General features: G+C 48.7%; 1 long non-coding RNA gene across 1 annotated transcript; it reads left to right on the top strand.

The window, feature by feature from the left end:
* Positions 1–2,469: 2,469 nt before the first annotated feature.
* Positions 2,470–18,931, top strand: LOC116482230 (uncharacterized). Its single transcript, XR_004251803.1, has 4 exons — positions 2,470–2,582; positions 12,509–12,578; positions 15,480–15,703; positions 18,858–18,931. It is a non-coding gene; the product is annotated as an uncharacterized LOC116482230 (long non-coding RNA).
* The last annotated feature ends 1,754 nt before the right edge of the window (positions 18,932–20,685 follow it).

Genomic DNA, 20,685 nt, shown 5'->3' with positions numbered 1-20,685 from the left:
CATGCGAGACACAAAACTCAAACTAAAAGGAAAAGAGGAAGTATTTGACTAATACTGACTTTGGAAATAGGAGTTGAATGAGAAGCAGGGAACTGTTCAGTTCATTATTCTTTATATATACTGTATACACACACACACACGTACGTATTTTAAAGGAACTGTTCAAGCACTATACATGTAATTTTTTTTTTTTTTTTTTTTTTTGAGACGAGTCTTGCTCTGTCGCCCAGGCTGGAGCGCAGCGGCGCGATCTTGGCTCACTGCAAGCTCCGCCTCCCGGGTTCAGGCCATTCTCCTGCCTCAGCCTCTCCGAGTAGCTGGGACTACAGGCGCCCGCCACCACGCCCGGCTAATTTTTTGTATTTTTAGTAGAGACAGCGTTTCACCGTGTTAGCCAGGATGGTCTCGATCTCCTGACCTCGTGATCTGCCCGCCTCAGCCTCCCAAAGCACTGGGATTACAGGCGTGAGCCACCGCTCCCGGCCCTATACATGTAATTTTTAAAAAACAAGAGAACTTTGCCAGGCGCGGTGGCTCACGCTTGTAATCCCAGCACTTTGGGAGGCCGAGGCGGGTGGATCACGAGGTCAGGAGATCGAGACCATCCTGGCTAACACGGTGAAACGCTGTCTCTACTAAAAATACAAAAAATTAGCCGGGCGTGGTGGCGGGCGCCTGTAGTCCCAGCTACTCGGAGAGGCTGAGGCAGGAGAATGGCCTGAACCCGGGAGGCGGAGCTTGCAGTGAGCCGAGATCGCACCGCTGCACTCCACCCTGGGCGACAGAGCGAGACTCCGTCTCAAAAAAAAAAAAAAAAGAGAACTTTAAAAAATGTAACAAAAACGTACACCAAAAAATGTATACTTATTCAGACCTTGAAGAAATATATTTTACATTTTTACAGCAGACATTAATGAACCTTTAGTCCTGTGTGCCTGTGGCTGACTGCCACAATTACTACTTGAGACCGTCACTATGACAGTTATTACTCTTACTACTTGAGACAGTCATTACAAGACTGAACGAAGGGACAAACGTAGAAATGATAAAGCTGTTTTAAAGGAAGAGGAAACGGGGAAGAAGGGAGCTCCCTGCTTCTAGTGAGCAAAGGCAGCCCCCTGAGCTTCCACAGCCCTTCGCATTCATTGGGAGAATGAGCAGGTAGGAGGCGGTAAGACTGGTCAGCTGTTTGATTGATCGCAAGTTCTCATTACTAACAGGCTTCAGTCATGTCTAATCGTAAGAAACACTTGCGCCTGGGTGGTGACTGCCCTCAGCAGTCCTTCTGGGCGGCAGGCACAGTTTGTCAGTTTGCCAACATCCTGCTCTCATGAGAAACAGTTTGCTGCTGACTCACATGGCCTCCAGTGGTGCACCGAGTTGATCACAACCCTCAATCTTTCGGCCTCTAAGAGCCGCAGCGGGGTGGGGAGGTGCCAGCCTGCTGGGGCCTTTGGGTTCCTAGGCTGCTGGCATTTTAAAACCACCACTGCATTCCAACTCCCCTTGGATAACACCCTGAAACAGGCCAAAAAGAAATACAGGAGAAAAAATTACCTGCCATTGAATATTTCTATTTCAAGTGAATACTCTCTGAACATTTACTAAATGATATTGTTAGGTATCAGCAAAAGCGGGCCTGTAATAGTTGGGCGAGGACAGGGAAAGACTGAAATGGGCAGAAAAGATTACTGGCTGTGCTGCAGGTTCAGTGTGCTTTGGCCGATTTTTCAACTGTCTAAATTTTCACCGCCAAAGCCGCCAAAACCGCCGCCGCCGCAGCCTCCTCAAAAGCCGCCTCCTCCTCCTCCTCCTGGTCCTCCTCCTCCTCTCTCTCCTCCTCCTCCTCATCCTCCTCCTCTCTCTCCTCCTCCTCTTCATCCTGCTCCTCTCCCTCCCCCTCCTCATCCTCCTCCTCTCTCTCCTCCTCCTCCTCATCCTGTTCCTCTCTCTCCTCCTCCTCCTCATCCTCCTCCTCGCTCTCCTCCTCCTCTTCATCCTGCTCCTCTCTCTCCTCCTCCTCATCCTCCTCCTGTCTCTCCTCCTCCTCCTCATCCTGCTCCTCTCTCTCCTCCTCCTCCTCTTCCTCCTTCCTTCTAGTAAGCTTACTGGAGTGAAACTTGAACATTTTCAAAAAGGGTTAACGCAAATGATTCTTGTCCAAAGAAATAGAAATAATCGAAGTGTGAAGGGGCATGAGAGGGGGTTGAGATGTGCCCGTTCAGGCCCAGGGCACTGGCGAGGGTGTGCATGTGAGTGGGGGGTGGGAGCATTAACGGTGTCTTCTCCCCACAAATGAAAGAGAAACAGTAAATTCTCCTGGGGGTGGCGAATCAGGTGGGAAGGTGGAGCCAACGCTCTGCAAACTGTGTGGGGAGCCAGGGGTTGGTAGCTGGGAAGACGGTTGGGTGGTGACCCTAGGGGAGGGGATGGGGGCAGGGAGCGGGAAACGGGGGGCAGCCCCGGGGGAGAAATGGGAGAGGGAGGAAGACGCCAGGGGCACAGGGACAGCCTCCGGGGGGGGGGGGGGGGGCGCCGCGCGAGCCCGAGGATGGAGGCTGAGGCTGCCCGTGGAGCTGCAGGTAAGCGGAGTCGCTCTGGCCCGGCCCAGGGCCGCCCGCCTGCCTCCCTGCGCTGCAACAGCTCCTCCCCGCGTCTCGGGTTTCAATGGCTCGACCTGCCTGAAAGCCCCGGGCCCCCGCGCTGCAAGAAGATCCCGTAAACAGCGCGCGGCGGCCAGGGAAACTTTCCCCGGAGCGGGCGCCAGGGTGCCTCGAGCCGCGCACCTGTTGTTGCCCCGGGACTGAACTGCAGCGGCGGAGCGGCGGGCGGGGGGCCTGGACGTCGAGTGCGGGGCCGGCGGGGCTCCCGCACTCACAATGGGGAGCGTTTCAGTCCCTCCCGGGAAGAAGGGGGAGGAAATGCTCGGGGGAGCCGGAAGAGGCACTGCCAGCATCAACCCCACGCGCGCCCCGGCCTCCGCGCCCGGCCTCGGTCACTGCTTCTCTCGGAGGTCCCCCGGGGACACCGGGCGCCGGGACTGACCTGGGCTTGCTTCCCAGGCGCGGGGGCGTGGGGAAGTCCCTGCCTTCCCAGGGTCTCCGCTGTCTTGTCTGTGAAATGGGAACCGCACAGTGGGGGAGAATTCTTTACGGCCGCTCGGGTTACTGCCAGCGCCCCTTCCGCCCCCGCCACCCTTCCTGGGCCGGGACGCCTCGGCTGTGGTCGGGGGCGGAGAGGTGGAGCGGGTCGGGGTCGCCGGAGTCCGGGCTTCGTGCCAGTTCTGGCCCTGGAGCGCGCGTCCCCGAGCCTGTCGCTTCCCGGGCCCCAGGGGGTGCCATGCTTGGTCCCTGTCTCCAGAAAACCAGGCAGAGCGGGTGCACGTTCCGAATCTGAAAGCACGTGAAACAAAACGCCCCAAAGCCCACCAGCCCCTGAAGTGCTCGGATAGGAGCAAGAGTAGCGCCCTTGGATGCTGAGAAAGTGCCTCTTTACCTCCTGCGCCTTCCCTTCTCCTTGTGGGGACATGTGGCAGGGCCGGGTGTGATAATGAGACCCGTTTCCCGAGGGAAGGAGGGCGCGGTGACCGGCTGTTCCGGCCCCTACACGTCCAGTCCGACCCGTTAGGCGCCCTGGCCGCAGGCGGCCTGCCCTCCCCAGCAGCAGCTCAGCCACAGACTGGCCACTTTGTCCCGCCACACGTCTCGGTAAGGGAACAAAAAAATCTCATAAAGGCTTCTCTGCTTTTTCTTGGAAGGCAACTTTAGAGGCGAATTACGCTCTTTTATGACTTGCTCTAAAAGCTGTGACTTAGAGTTGCTTTTCTCCTGATTTTAGGTGAGTTAAGGAGGGAAGGTAGCTATTAGCCAATTGTATGGATTAGTCACATTTTTCGTGGACGTTTTAGTTGGCCTAGAGATTGAGAAAGGATTTTTTGTTTGTTTATTTGTGTGTTGTTTATTTGTTTTGAGACAGAGTCTCTGTCACCCAGGCTGCAGTGCGCAATCTCATCTCACTGAAACCTCCGCCCCGCCCCCACTCCCTCCCCGGGTTGAAGCAATTCTCCTGCCTCAGCCCCTCGAGTAGCTGCTTCTACAGGTGCCCGTCATCATGCCCGGCTAATTTTTCTATTTTTAGTCGAAACGGGGTTTCACCTTGTTGGCCAGGCTGGTTTCGAACTCCTGACCTCAAGTGATCCGCCCGCCTAGGCCTGGCAAATTGCTGGGATTATGGGCGTGAGCCACCATTCCTGGCCGAGAAAGGTTTTTTGTCTTTTGTTTTGGAAGGGGAGATACCATTTCTTTTTTGATTGTTTTCTCTGTGCTTTTTTCTAGAAAGTTGGGTTTCACGGTTGTGGATGGCGAGTACTGTTTCCAGTTTACACGTTGGAGAACTAGGACAAGGAAAAAAAGTGATTTGCTCTTTGAATCTCATCTTCCTCATCTACAAAATGGAGGAGATTTTGCCCACGTGGGGGCTTATTGTAGAGCAGTATTACACCGAGGTGCTCCCAGAAGCTCTTCCCTGCCGCTAGGCCTGTGGGTGATTTCATGAGCCAGAGGGTTCCTGCCAAGGATTGCTTTAGAGATCTGTCTTACTCTACCCCGTCTCCTTGCCTTTTAATGGGAAAAGTAATGGTAATTTCATCTTCTGGAAAAGTATAGTTGGCTTAAAACAGTTTACGGATTTTCCTGTATTTATTTCAACTTTTGCTGTGGCTTTGACGGTTACTGATGGCCAAGACGACACACAGCAGTTGCACATTAATCATTTCAACATGTGCTACATCCTAATGGATTGGAGTTTTACATAGCTGAACCATTGCCTGAACTTTGGTAGCCTCTTTCCAAAAAGGGCTTGAGCAAATCATGTCTACTTGGGAATCTGATTTCCTGTAGCAAGGAAGCAGGAAACTAAGAATTAGGCTTTCAGGTAAGGCTGTATCCCGGGTCCCACTGAGCTCTAGTGCTGAAACACAGTGAAAAGGCACACGACATCCCCCTGGGAGCTGTGCTCTGTCTGCATAAGGCTCCTCAGTGTTGGTGTGTCTGGTTTTCAGCAGGCAGGCGTACTGTCTGAAGAGGCTTTGGAGGTACCCCCAAATAATTCAGGTCTTGACCTGCCCCAGGGCCACACACATGCATATGCTCTGTCTGTCTGTCTGTCTCTCTCTCTGTCTCTGGATTTCTCAGAGTGTGTATGTGTTTTTAATTTCCCCAATGCTGCAGACCTTCTTAGGTTCCACCAGACCATCTGTTGCTATCATTTCAGCTTGGAGTGCAGTGGAAAGAAAAAAGAAAGTCAGACACAGTCCGATTCTGTTGCCGTCCTCATCCTTTACCTTGGCCTTCCATCATCTATAGGAACTTAACCTGCCTTGTAAGGATTAGATGAGACTGTGTGCATAAGAACCGACCGCCAGGCCCATGGTGAAACGGAGAGTAGATTGTGGAGGAAGCCATCTGTTCTGACCTCCTCCCTTCTGTTTACATACAAAACCGAAGCCTTTGTGAGAATTGTGTATGTTATGACCTTCATTTAGGAAGTCAGTTAAGTGTTTGAATTTGGAAAAGTTGGGTGTTCTGACAATTTGCACTGGTAATAAAGCAGAGAGGGGCCACTGCGGTGGCTCAAGCCTGTAATCCCAGCACTTTGAGAGGCCAAAGTGGACGGATCACCCGATGTTAGGAGCTCGAGACCAGCCTGAACAACATGGCGAAATCCTGTCTCTACTAAAAATACAAAAATTAACCGGGCTTGGTGGCGGGTACCTGTAATCCCAGCTACTTGGGAGGCTGAGGCAGGAGAATCGCTTGAACCTGGGAGGCAGAGGTTGCAGTGAGCCGAGATGGCACCACTGCACTCTAGCCTGGGCGACAGAGCAAGACTCTGTCTCAAAAAAAAAAACAACAAAAAAACAGAGGGCTAGTAGACTAGAAAGATAGCAGGTGAGGAGGAAAATTGAGGGTGACTCACAAGCTTGGGTTTGGGGGTGGGGAACAGGGACAGTGGTGACACTCATGGAGGAACTGGCTCTCAGCGGGGGAAATGGTGCAATACATTCCAGAGTGTTTCAGGACATACCTCCCACTGGAGACACGAAGAGCTGGGCAAAAACACTAACTCCAGAGCTTAGGGGGAATTTACGTGCTAATTCTAGAAAAGCCAGTGCCTGCACCTGAGCTCTGAGGGACCGCCTGTTACTTAGTGGAGAGAGAGCAGAGCAGATGGAACCCCGGGAAAGGCTGTCTCATCCTTTGGAGCATGAGAGGAGAAGAGGAGCTGAGGACAGGGGCAGAAAGCTCAGAGAGTGAGAAGTGTTGAGGACCTAGTTTTGAGACAAGGCCTCAAAGGAGGAGAGACCAAAAAGGAAAGAGGCCAGGGGCGGGCCTGATGCTGAGGGAGACTGAGACATGTGCGGGTTTGGAGAGGCCCAGAGAAAGGATCAGGGAGGGGAGAGTTGGTATATCTCGGGACGCTGAACAGGGTTGGGCACAGCTGCCATTTCCGAAGGGTTTGCGGGGATAAGAAAAAGGAGGAGGCTGAGCTTGAAGTGATGTTAAGCATTAGGGAAGCTGGCTTTTCCTTTGTGTTTTTGGGTGAGGGGGGCTTGAATACATTTTTAGTAAATGAACCTTTAGGAACAGTTTACTATATGCCACGTATGGTGCTAAGCCCTTTCCTACATTACCTTAAATGATTTTAACAATAAATAGTAAACGTGGGTCCAAAAGTTCCCCCTTATCCAGGGGAATATGTTCCCAGACCCCCAGTGGGTGCCTGAAACTGAAGACAGGACTGAACCCTGTGTATACTACGCACGAATTTCTCTTCCCTTCTTCACAGACAGCTTCGTGGATAGAAATTGGTTCTTACTGCAGATCTTAGCAAGCTCAGTCTAGGATACTTTTTTTCTTTCTTTCCTTACTAAATTGAGAACTTTCACCTTTTCGCTTAAAGAAAACACTTTACTAGCTGGGCATGGTGGCTCACACCTGTAATCCCAGCACTTTGGGAGCCCGAGGTGGGCAGATCGCTTGAGCCCAGGAGTTCGAAACCAGCCTGGGCAACATGGCGAAACCCTGTCTCTACAAAAAAATGCAAAAATTGGCCAGGTGTGGTGGTGCACACCTGTAGTCCCAGCTACTTGGGAGGCTGAGGTGGGAGAATCACCTGAGCCCAGGTAGGTTGAGGCTGCAGTGAGCTGTGATGGTGCCATGGCACTCCAGCCTGGATGACAGAGACTATGTCTCAAAAAAAACATATATATATATATATATATGTGTGTGTGTATATATATATGTGTGTATATATATATATGTGTGTATATATATATATATATGTGTGTGTATATGTGCGAAGGAAGGAAGGAAAGCAAGCAAGCAATCACTTCACAGCATCTCTTTGGCATTTCTGAATTGCCAGCATCCCTACTTTTATGCTTTGGGGCAGTGATTAAGTAAAATAAGAATTACTTGAACACAAGCACTGTGATGCCCGGACAATTAATCTGATCATTGAGATGGCTCCTAACTGACTAATAGACAAGGAGCATTGACAGCGTGGATCCGTTGGACAAAAGGATGATTCATGCCTCCGGCTGGACAGATCCGGATGCCTCAAGATTTCATCATGCTACTCAGAACAACATGCAATTAAAAACTTTCCAATTGTTCATTTCTAGAATTTTCCATTGAATATTTTCAGACTATGGTGGTCTGCAAATAATTGAAGCCTTGGAAGGCAAAACTGAGGATAAGGGGGGATTAATGTACTGTTATTATCCTCATTTCACTGGTGAGGAAGCTGAGGCACAGAGATGAAGTAACTTGCCCAAGGTCACTTGGATAGTAAATGGCAGTGTGGCCATGGGGTTGGTGGCGATTTGACTCCCAGAGAAAGGAATCTGTCATGAGGGTGGGGTTCAAAGTGGATGCTCCCTCCCCTCCAAAAAGTGGGGGTCCCCTCTAAAAAAGTAGAGGCCCAGAAAGTAAATAATTTATGATTCAGTTTCTAAGGGGACTCCTTCAGAGATGACCTCATGTAGACATAAAATTTTTAAAAACCGGAGGCAGATGGATCACTTGAGGCCAAGAGTTCGAGACCAGCCTGGCCAACGTGGTGAAACCCTATCTCTACCAAAAAAATACAAAATATAGCCGGGCACAATGGCTCATACCTGTAATCTCAGCTACTCAGGAGGCTGAGGCATGAGAATTGCTTGAACCCGGGAAGTGGAGGTTATAGTGAGCTGAGATTGCACCATTGCACTCCAGCCTGGGTAACAGAGTGAGACCCCACCTCAAAAAATAACAAAAAAACTCTCCCAAACCAAATAGTCATCAGCCATTTTGGATCTTCTCTAGTCCGTGGTGTGTAAGTGTCTCTGTAGGGGAACGTGGACCCAGCATGTCTGGGATTTCAGTTCTTGGGGAGCAGGGCCTCACTGGGGACCATGGGCAGGGGCTGGGCTGGATATGTGGACTCATAACACTGCCACAGACTATTCCCGTTCCTTCATCAGTGTGAAAGGAAAGGATGAGGTGGCCTCTGAAAGTCTACCTGGCCATGGAGGTTGTCAGTTACTTCTCACCCAAGCAGATAGTACCATCTGTGAGGGCAGTACCCGTGCTGATCCTCCAGCCCTAGTGCCCTGCCTGTACCTGGCACACAGCAGGCACTCCGTGAGCATGGAATGGAGGAAACATTTCCTGTTAGATGCTGCAAAGAACCTCTCGAAAGTTTGCTAGGAGGGATTTTTTGGTGATTGGGTGTATCGACGAGCTGGCTTGCCACCACCTGGCCAGGGCTCTGGGCAGCTCATCCCCTAGAATGTCTTTCCAGGGGTCCTGTTCTTCCTGGGAGGGCAGGTCCACAGTGAGGTCCCCTGACGGCCCAGGCATCTGTTTTCCATCTTCTGTTGTGATTCGTTGCCATGTAGTGGCATCTACACTAGAGATGGTTCTTGTCACCCCCTTTCTACACATCAGGGGCTGTAGGATATCTGTGTGAAATGGGATCTCCACAGCATAAGATGGCTGGTGTCCTGTGCCCCTCCACATGGGTCCTGCCATGGCCTGGCAGGACAGAGTGAATGACCAGACTTGGATACGGTGGTGGCAGGGCAGTGGATGCTGAATGTTGTTGTTTTGACCTTTGAAGCCCTAGTCTGGCAGCCAGCTGACCAGCCTTTGCTGGGCTCCTGACGTTGGCTGGCTGCCGGTTCCTCTGATATTCAGATTTACAGCTCAGCCCTGGGAGATTCAGAGGACTGTAGAAAATGGCTGTTTTGTGGTATAGAAAGAAACTTCAGGGAAAAATTTAAACGCTTGGTCAGATGCCCTGGGGTTCACATGACTTTTAAAGTCAGGGTTGCTGGAAGGTCGGAGGAGCAGTTGCAGGTCAGAGACACCTGTTGGACCTGAAGGTCTGGGACTTTGGCACGCAACAGTGGCAGTTTAGAAGTGCCATGCCTTCTAGTGTGCCCACCTGTGGTTGTTGTTTTGCTTTTCCTAGGCCAGCAGTCAGCAGGCTTGGGCAGAGGTGGGGCACACAGGCTGCATGAATCCAGAGGCCACTGTTGAAATCCAAGCATGTCCCTCCACCCACCGCTGCTCTTCTCCCTGTCTTTCTTTCCTGTCCCATTCTCTGGTCCACTCTATGCCTTCTCACTTCAAACCCGTTGCATTCCATATCCCCAGGCAATGGCTTCATTTCCCTCCTAAGAGGAACCTGCTCAAACCAATGCCTATTAACTATCAAGGCACAGAAAACTTTCCATGCTTCTTTGCTCTTCCAAAGCAGGGCAGCCACAGAACCACCAGGAACTGCCCTGAGGCTGAGGCCTGGGAGTGCCTGGGGAGGGCAAGAGGGGAACTCCTTGTGATGTGTGTGTGTGTGTGTGTGTGTGTGTGTGTGTGTGTGTGTGTGTGTGGAGGGGAGGCTCCCATGGCCCAAACCCTCATAGACCACTTGGTTTCCTTTACTTGCAGAAATTAAGATAAATATGTTTTTTTTGGAAACCGAGTCTGTAACCACGATTGGCAAATTCCGTTAACAGAGAAAGCTGCGTTCATTTCTTCATCGCATTTTGCAGTGAAGTTGGTGCTGCGGAGTCTTCACTGCATAAAGCTCCTCCCAGTGCCGCCCCCCGTCCAGCTGTGTTCTATTAGACGGGTACTTGGCAGATTATTTTTGGTGTGTGCATGCATGTGGCAGAGTTGTATAATATTCAAACAGCGAATTATGGTTGGTTATTCATTTTGACCTTTACGTTTCCCAACAAGTGATTTGTGTGATACACGTATGCTGCCCACATTTGACCTGCTGGAACATCTTGAAAAAAAAATTTTTTAAGCTCTGCAGGAGGAAAGATATTGCTTTATTTTTTCATAATATATGAATACTAAATTAAAATATTATTAAAATATTTAAAAATACTTGGGGTAAAAAAAAATCGCTCCTCCAAAAGAAAAGTCTAGTTATTTGTTGATGAATATCTACTTTTAAGAATAACACTTAAACATGGTTATTGGCAGATCACCTTCTCTTCATTTCTTGCCTTCTTTTATTTGTTTATTTATTTGACGGAGTCTTGCTCTGTCACCCAGGCTGGAGTGCAGTGGTGCGATCTTGACTCACTGCAACATCCGCCTCCCAGGTTTAAGCAATTCTTGTGCCTCAACCTCCCAAGCAGCTGGGATTACAGGTGCCCACCATGACGCCCAGCTAATATTTGTATTTTTAGTAGAGACAGTTTCACCATGTTGGCCAGGCTGGTCTTGAACTCTTGACCTCAAGCGATCCTCCTGCCTTGGCCTCCCAAAATGCTGGGATTACAGGTGTGAGCCACGGTGCCCTGCCTATTTCTTGCCTTTTAAATGAGTTGAGATTCCCTTCACCTTTGCCCCAGTCCCATTTTTTTCTCTCTCCTTTGAAATTTAATATCTATGCTTCTATTCTTTTAGAAGCTAACTTAGAAATCTTAATATGCATGTTTCACTTTACTTTGAAATCAATGATTTTTAAAACTTTTTCTGGAAAAATATAAGGTTCTTAGAATGCTTACACTCCAATTACTCCTTCTTGTGTACTATTGTTTGTAGCACCTTAGTTCTATTATGATTTTTTTAGCTCCTCAGATTAGATGTTTGTGTTCTGTATTCTCAGTATTTTAACTTAGATTTATTCACATGTTGATTTTTTTGTCGTTCGCATTTCTTCTTGACTGTCCCCTCTTTTTTGTTGTTGTTCATTTAAATTCTTTTTTTTTTTTCCTGAGATACAGTCTCGCTCTGTCACCCAGGCTGGAGTACAGTGACGCGATCCTGGCTCACTGCAACCTCCGCCTCCAGGGTTCAAGCAATTGTCTGACTCAGCCTCCCTAGTAGCTGGGATTACAGGCACGCAGCACCATGCCTGGCTAATTTTTGTATTTTTAGTAGAGCTGGGGTTTCACCATCTTGGCCAGGCTGGTCTTGAACTCCTGACCCCATGATCCACCTGCCTCAGCCTCCCAAAGTGCTGAGTTTACAGGCATGAGCCACCGCACCTGGCCTTAAATTCTTTTTTCTTTATTTTTGTCTGACCAAGGTAACCCAAAGAACCCGTCTTTGAGCTCTGAGATTGTTTCCTCAGCTTGGTCTTCTGCTGTTAATACTTCTGAGTTTATTATGAAATTCTTGCAGTGAGCTTTTTTTTTTCTTTTTTTTTCAGCTCAATCAGTTTAGTTTGGTTTTCTTTCTTTCTTCCTTTCTTGACGGAGTCTTACTCTGTCGCCCAGGCTGGAATGCAGTGGTGCGATCTCGGCTCACTGCAACCTCCACCTCCTGGGTTCAAGCGATTCTCTCACTTCAGCCTCTGGAGTAGCTGGGACTACAGGCACCCACCACCATGCCTGGCTAATTTTTTGTATTTTTAGTAGAGACGGGGTTTCATCATGTTAGCCAGAATGGCCTCCATCTCCTGACCTCATGATCCGCTCACCTCGGCCTCCCAAAGTTCTGGGATCACAGGCATGAGCCACTGTGCCCCCTTCCCTCCCCTCCCCTCCCCTTCTTTTCCCTTCCCCTCCTTTCCTTTTTCTTTCTTTTCTTTTCTAGTGTGGGTCCTAGGACTGAAGATCACATGTTGTCATGACTCCTGGAACTGCAAAACTTGGAGGGGCACTGGGAGCCCAAGTGGGGGCACACCAGGGATGTACAGGCACCTGCCCAGGGAGAAGGCCTCTCACTGCTCTCTGAAGCCTGGGCCAGCCAGGAGGGGAACCTGTGACCCACCCATAGTTCCATTACCAGGCTACAGCTCCTGGGCCATCCTCCTGGGGCTGCCTCTGCTCTCCACCCTCCCTGGAGGCTGATGCTGAAAGAGGGGGCCAGAGGCCTGGGTACTGATCTCCCTCACTCATGCGCACGCCCTCAGCAGAGGGAGTGGGGCCTATAGGGATGATGATGTCCTCTGGATGCTGCCTTCCTGGATTGTTCATTTGGAACTTCTCTTCCATTTCTAGTTTCCCTGTGATGCTCACTTTAACCAGATGGCACCTGCTTAGCAGTTTGGGGGAGGCCTGTTCCCTGTAGGTGTGGGCCTTTGGGGTCGTTACCCTCCCCAGATCTGGCAGCTCCATCAGGTGGTGGCTCTTTCTCTAAACGTCCTTGACACCTTTAGTGCCCCTCCTTCTACTGTGCCCTCTGGTGAGCAGGGGTTTTCTGCATCTGTGGTGACCATATTTCTGAACCCAGACGAATCATGGGTATGAGAATTCTTGGGGTGTTCAAGGGAACAAATATTTATTTATTTATTTATTTATTTATTTATTTATTTATTTATCGAGATAGGGTTGTACTCGGTCTGAACTCACCCAGGAGTTCAGTGCCATGATCGTGGCTCACTGCAGCCTCAATCCCTGGGCTCAAGCTATGCTCCCACCTTAGCCTCCCTAGTAGCTGGGACTACAGGCATGTGCCACTATACCCAGCTAAATTTTTGTACTTTTTTTTTTTTAGAGATGGGGTTTCACCGTGTTGCCCAGCCTGGTCTCAAACACCTGGGCACAAACGATCTGCCTGCCTTGGCTTCACAGAGTGCTGGGACTGCAGTGGGAGCGGATCTTTGAAATTGTGGCTGCCCTGAGAAGCCAGGGGCACATGGCAGTTGTACGTCTGCTGGGGCATCCTGGGAGCTTTCCAGCGATGGGATTTCTCTTTTGGGTATGGTCAGACTAGTTGCATGCCTTTTTATCTTACTTGTTACCTAGGTTTCTCCCTCATGAAATTCACTTATTTCAGTTACCAAAAAGTACTTTGTAGATAATGATGGGGGCTTTTTACATTGATGGCCCAGAAACGCTGGAAGATGTAGGTTAACCAGATGGCCCAGGCACAAAAGCCATACCCACACATTCTAAGCAGGGAGAGTGCTGAGAGCCCACCCTTGGCTTTGTTTCTGGAAAAAAATATTGCCTTCTTCCCCTAAGAAACTGATGTGATTTTTCAGTGTGACCATCAATGTTCATCTACCCTAAGGATACTCAACTCTATTTCATGTTGTTGTGCAAATAAAGCCTAAGCGTTGGTGAGAGGTTCTGGCTTCCCCTAAAATACTCACTCACTCGTTGTGAACTCCTTTGTGAGAGGTGGATTCTGAAAGTGAATGTGTGGCTCTTGAATACTGGGATCAACACCAGCTGTGTTGGCAGCAGAACTTGTGGGGTTTCAGGGAAAGAGACCTGGGGCAACAAAGGGAGGGTAGATGGGCAGAGCGGGGGTGAGTGCGGCAGAGCTGGAATGGGGAAGGCTAAGGTAAAGATGGACCAAGAGCTGAGACTAGCTGAAGAGCCCTGGTCTGCATGACTGGGGCAAGGCTGGCTCAATCTCAGCTCACTGCAACTTCCATCTCCTGGGTTCAAGCAATTCTCCTGCCTCATCCTCCTGAGTAGCTGGGACTACAGGTGCCTGCCCCCATGCCCCGCTAATTTTCATATTTTTTGTAGAGATGGGTTTTCACCTTGTTGGCCAGATTGGCCTTGATCACTTGATGTTAAGTGATCCACCCACCTCGGCCTCCCAAAGTGTTAGGATTACAGGCATGAGCCACCGTGCCCAGCCCCTTGAACACAGGTCTTTAAATGGTTTATTTAACAAATTCTTACAAGAGTCTACAATGGGCTTGACTTACGTGGGGGCAAGATACCTATTGTGGAGGAACCCTTACACCCTTACAGTGGACTTGTTTTTTTTTTTTTTTTTGAGTCAGGGTCTCACTCTGTCACCCCAGGTGGAGTGCACTGATGTGATCATGACTCACTGCAGCCTTGACCTCCCTGCTCAGGTGATCCTCCCACCTCAGCCTCCCAAGTAGCTGGGACCACAGGTGCACACCACCACGCCCAGCTAGTTTTTTCATTTTCTGTAGAAATGGGGTGTCTCCATGTTGCCCAGTCTGGTCTTGAACTCCTGGGCTCAAGTGATCTGTCCATCTCAGCCTCCCAAAACCTGAAGCCAGACCAGGTATGTTAATTTCCTCGGGCCCCCAGGTCAAAACACCACAAACTAGGTGGCTTAAATGTTGATCATTTTATTGTCTCACCTTTCTAGAGTCAGAAGTCTAAGATTAATGGGTCAGTAGGGTTGATTCCAGGCATTTGGAGGTGGGGCACTCATATTTCCTTCTGAGGGCTGTGCAGGAGAATCTGTTCCATGCCCCTCTCCTAACTGCTGTTTTGTTTTGTTTTGTTTCTCTTTCCTCCATCTCGTGGATGCAAAAATATAAACTGACCCAAGAGATTCATTTTTTAGAAAGTGATGCCTTATACCCAGGATTTAGTGGCTCTTCAGGTTGCCATGTAGAAAGCAGCTTTGCTGGCTGCCACTTTTGATCAAGGGCTGAACTCTGAGGGTGACATGCCACTAAGGAGCTGAACAGAGCCTGGGTCCTTGCGGCAGAGGCTGGTCTCCAGTCCTGTCTGTTCTTCTACTTGGGCACACAGCTAGGCTACATTCCCTAGCCTTCCTTGGAGCTTAGAATAATTCCTAGCCAATAGCATTTGAGTATAATTGAGTGGGCCACCTCCAGATGTGGCCCATTACAAGTCACATTCTCTGCCTCCAACCCAGGTTACTTCAGGTAATAATCCTTCTGCCTAGAAAGGTTGGACACCTTGATATGCAAAAATCTGCATTAACTTCACAGATGACTCAATTAGCAGGTGATGACTTACAGGCAGTGTTTATTACAGTGGCCTTTCTAGCTGTGATCTTCCCAGTTGACATTTTTAGAATTTGATCTCTACGATTTCCAAAAACACTACTTGACACCTGTGGATTTAAAAAAGAAATAACCTCAGATACGAAATAACCTTTCCCCAATCCATTCATTGTAGTTGGAAGCTGGTCTTACTAATGGCAGGGCGACCGTAACACTTGGTTATGAACCAGGGTATTGCCTCCAACCAAGCCTTAACAATCTCATCCTCCCTTTAGCCTTCCATGATTAGACCTCAACTCATGAGAACTCTTGCCTTGCTCATAAGTGGGAGTAAATGCTCATAGCTCTAGAAATCTCCCAGGAACCAGCATCATGGAAGCTAGAAAGGCTAAGGGAGTCCAATCTTCCTCTAAATTGGCCAACTGTGGAGTGGTGGAGAGAGAACAAGCTGCAAACCAGACAGACCCAAGCTTGAATCTCACCTCTGCCAAGCTACCAGGTATGTGAGTTTTTCCAAGTTATATCACTCTCCTGATACTCAGGCACCGCATTTGAAAGATGAAGCCTCTTCCTGTCTTACAAGGATGAAGCATATGGAATGGAAAGCCCTCTGTCAATGTGGTTATCTTTGGAAGTGATTGCAGCTCTCTTGCTTCATTCTTGCACACATCTGGAGCCCTTGGTCTCAGTTAGAATCCCAGCCCTGACACTTAATGAGGTGTGTAACTTGTCCAAATAATCTAACTTCTTTGTACTATTTCCTCATCTTTAAAAAGAGAACAATAATAGCACTACCCACACAGCACTGTTGCAAGGATTCGGTGAGTTAAAGTGTGCGTAGTACGCACAGCAGAGTGTGTAGAAGCATCCAGTGAACTGTTATTATCATATGAAGAGACTATTTGGTTGATCTCGTCAAGGACAGAAAGCTCCTTGGGGCTTGAAACCTTGCCTGTATACCAGTTACAAACTTCCTTTTTCTGTTAAACCCAGTCCTTAGGATGCTCAGTCAAATCCTGTGGACTTACTGGCTGGTCTGCTGACGTGGAAACAAGGTGGGGTGTGACCCATCTCCGGGTGAGTAAACTTTTGGGCACCTGCACAGTGTCCGAGCCTCAGGTACCACCTCTAAATGGATGGAACCCTGTGTCTGTGCCCATATCATTGGTCTAGTCTGTCACCAGAAAGGAATCTTGCTGTCAGATGATCACACATCCTCCCATAGTTTAGTTTAGTTTAGTTTAGTTTAGTTTAGTTTAGTTTAGTTGTTTTTTAAGACAGGGTCTCGCTCTGTCACCCGGGCTGGAGCGCAATGGCGTGATCATGACTCACTGCAACCTTGGCGTCCCAGGCTCAAGTGATTCTCCCACTTTTGTCTCCCAAGTAGCTGGAACTACAGGCATGCACCACCATGCCTGGCTAATTTAAATATTTTTTGTAGAGAAGGGGTTTACCAGTATTGTCCAGGCTGGTCTTGAACTCCTGGGCTCAAGCAATCCTCCTGCTTTGGCCTCCCAAATTGTTGGGATTATAGGCGTGAGCCACTGCACCTGGTCCCCCAGAGTCCAAAGGATGGTGCAGGTTCTGTTTTTAAATGTATCTGTTGAGTATGTATTAGCTCAAACAGAGTTTACCGGAGATGTGCATCTGGGGTCCACCCTCTTTGGCACTGTCCCTCATTTTCCTCCTCCAACATTCTCCCAATCTCTCTCTGTTAACCCCAACAACCTGCCACCCATCCCTAACAAAGGATTCCCAGCTCAAGGCCAACTGGATCAAGTTTTTCTTCTGCAGAAATTGTGGGGAGGTGGCTTCAGAGGCCCACAAGCAGAACCCCACCCAGACACATAAACCTTTCTTTGGCTGGTACCAACTCCTCTATTGCAGGCTGTGGTCCAAGTAGGTTATACAAGTCTCTACCTCTTCTAGCTGAAGCCAACCTCCCAGGGAAAGGATGAGAGGAGAAAGCCATCCTGCCTGGTGTGTGGATAATACCACCACCAGAGTTTCCTGTAATTTCAACTCGATGACTGCAGCCGCGTGACCTAAGGCCCGTATCTCCATTCACAGGGTGTGGTCAGTACTCCGTGAATATCAGGTGTTCTGCTGCCCTGTCTCCTGTCTTCCTGGAGCCTGCCCTTACCCAGTGAGTCCCTGGAGAGAACATTCTGGCATCTGGCTGTGAGCTGTCGCAGACATGGGTTTCTTTCGGTTCCCAGAATGATGGGATGCCAGCCGCTGGCTGCCCCCAAGCAGCTTGGGAGCAGGACAGGCTTGGCTGTCCCAGAGGAAGAGCCTGGCATTGGGCCAGGAGGCTCAGGAGGGAAGATGAGCTCGTTCTGCCCAGCTCGGCGTCTCCCGTATGCAGACCAGGTCATCACAGGGACCTGCCTTCGCATTTGCATCCTCCACGGCGTATTTTCCCAGCACGTGCAGCATCAGGAACTTGAACGTCCCGCTGCTTTTCCTTGGTGATACCCACCAGCCCCGCATTAGGAAGGAGTCTGAACATTTGACGGAGCTTTCCTGTCACCTGTGAGCAACGTGCACGCTGCTTCCGAAGAAAGAGACATCCCCCTACTGTTTTCTCGCGGGGGGATGATTCAACCTTTTCTTTCTCACAATCCCAGATAATCATATCTTCCCAGGTTTTGTCATCTTCGAGGACTACTTGATATCTAGTTATAAGTCAAACAAAACTCGATTTAACCAATAACTAACCAGCCACCACGTATCCCTAAAGATAAACCTGGCTTATCCTTTGTATACCCTCTGTCAGAGCAAAGGAACAAGGAGTTCGGGGGAAAAAACAACCCACTAGAAACAGCACTGACACATGTCGTTAAATACAAATGTGACCAGCCTTGATTACAAGTGTTGTCATCCTCTTTTAACGGCACCTACCCCGAACTTTCATTAACCCCTGGTAGCTGAATAGCAGCTTGTCTAAGCGGGGTGCAGGGATTTTGTCAAAGCCTGCTTTCATGTAAAAGGCAGGGCCACCTACCATGAACTTCTCTCTGTGACTTCATTCTTTAGCAGTGCTCAAGTGTAAATAAACTTGTTTACCAGGATTAGAATGGCCATGTTAATGAAGTCTTACTTGTGTCACCACAATGACAAGTAATTTGTGCACAGTTGGACTCAGAGAGTGGACAAAACCAGAGAAATTGTATTTCTGCTCTGAAGTTTCCATACAGATGCCTTAGGCCAACGTTAGTACAGCCAGTATTTGCCTATTTCTTTTGATTGTGTGTCCATGCTGGAGAAAAACCTTGTTACTGTGCCCAGTGTGGTAAATGAAATTATACCGTACGCCATGAGAAGAAAAATGAAATAAGAAGCATTGATGAATGTACCCACGGGTGTAACCTTGGTGGCCGGTGTGTGGTTTTTATGAAACGAATGCATGAACACGAGGACCCTAATTATTGCTTTCAACTGACAAAAGGTGGTGAATATATGGATAACGCTGCTGTACAACACTGGCTGTGTCTCAAAGCAGCTTTAGAAGTAAATATAGAAATTCTTGGGTACATGGTATTGCATAGAAAAGTCATTAAGAAAAAAGCAAGACAATTTGTTAAGACCTTGGTAAGTGGAGCTGGGGGGATGATTAATTTTGTTTGTTTGTTTTTGTTGTTCCCTGGTAGAGATCAACAAACTACGACTATGGGCCAAATCTGACCCACTGCTGCTTTTGTAAATAAAACTTTATTGGAAAAAAGCCACATTTGTGTATGTGTTGTCTGTGGCTGCTTCTGTGCTACCAAGACAGAGTTGAGTAGTCGCAACAGAGACCATATGGATCCACAAGACCTAAATTATTTTATTTATTTATTTATTTATTTATTTATTTATTTATTTATTTATTTTGTATTTATTTATTTTTTTTTTTGAGACAGAGTCTCACTCTTGTCACCCAAGCTGGAGTGCAGTGGCATGATCTCAGCCCACTGCAACCTCCGTCTCCCAGGTTCAAGTGATTCTCCTGCCTCAGCCTCCTGAGGAGCTGGGATTACAGGCTCCCGCCATCATCCGGCTAATTTTTGTATTTTTCTAGTAGAGATGGCTTGTCACCATGTTGGCCAGGCTGGTCTCGAACTCCTGACCTCAGGTGATCCGCCTGCCTCAGCCTCGCAAAGTGCTGGGATTGCAGGCGTGAGCTACCACGCCCGGCCCAAGACGTAAATAATTTACTATTTGGCCTTTTACGGAAAAAGTTCACCAGCGCCTGTTCTTTTGGAAATAGTTATTTCAGAGAAGGTTCGCTCATGTGGAGTTAGTGTGGTGATGACCCAATAGAGTAGAGAAAGAAAAAGTCACAAGATAATGGGAAGGAAGGCACAGTATTAGAGTATGTGCAGAGGAAATTGAGGCCTTCAATTAGGAGGTAGGCTCCAAAGTGAACAGGCAGAAGAGAGGGCTACGTGGGTTGTGATTCTGTTCTCTAATAAGCAGTCTATGTGGAGTAAAAGTCTACACGGAAATGCTCAGGCACAAAGGGAAATTACCATGTAGGTTTTCATAGAGGTATGCAACATTTATCAGCTCCTGGGATCTCTGACTCGCAAATAAATCATGTCAAAGTCAGAACTACAGTAGAGCAAAACATTTCTTTGGAAGCTCAACCATGGAAGGGAAGGGTCCTGACTTCCTCCTGCAGTTGGGTTCTCTGGCCTTTAAAGCTTTGTCTGAAGGCCATCACCCACATTTGCACTGTTGCTGCAAACCGAGAGAAAAGAAGCATGGAGAATTTTTCTCCTGCCACGGGGATCTATTGCTCAATAGCGTTTGTGACATTAGGCCTGTGCCTACCTGTTTAATAAATCTGAGTCTGGATTCAGTAGCCCAGTGGGTTATAAGGAAGGTACTGGCTGTGGATTTTACTGGAGATGGGGGTCTTTCAATCCCAAAGGTAGGGCTGTGAGATTGCTCTGAGTAGACACTAAATTATTAGACTATTAATACAATAAAAGCTTGTTAGCCCAGATAGCCCAATGTCTGGGCCTTTTTTTTTTTTTTTTTTTTTGAGACGGAGTTTTGCTCTTGTCACCCAGGCTGTAGTGCAGTGGCGTGATCTCGACTCACTGCAACCTCCACCTCTCGGGTTCAAGCGATTCTCCTGCCTCAGCATCCCGAGCAGCTGGGATTACAGGCGACCGCCACCACGCCCAGCTAATTTTTTGCATTTTTAGTAGAGATGGGGTTTTGCCATGTTGGGCAGGCCAGTCTCGAACTCCTAACCTCAGGTGATCTGCCCGCCTCAGCCTCCCAAAGTGCTGGGATTACAGGCGTGAGCCACCACACCTGACCTGTCTCGTCCTTTTTAGTCTTGCAAAAGTGACTTCTAGTTCAAAAAGTCCTAGCAGAACTTTTCTTGCTGCCTTTCCTTTCTGCTGTCTTGGCGAGAATAGGGCCTGTGTACACAGCCAGGCAGTGTAGCTCCAGAGTCTATGCTTTAAAAACTTTTTTTTAGTG

This window comes from Hylobates moloch, unplaced genomic scaffold (assembly GCF_009828535.3).
Source record: "Hylobates moloch isolate HMO894 unplaced genomic scaffold, HMol_V3 SCAFFOLD_14, whole genome shotgun sequence".
NCBI lineage: Eukaryota > Metazoa > Chordata > Mammalia > Primates > Hylobatidae > Hylobates > Hylobates moloch.
Note: the sequence above shows the minus strand (reverse complement) of the source record. Positions and strands in the feature narration are given on the sequence as shown.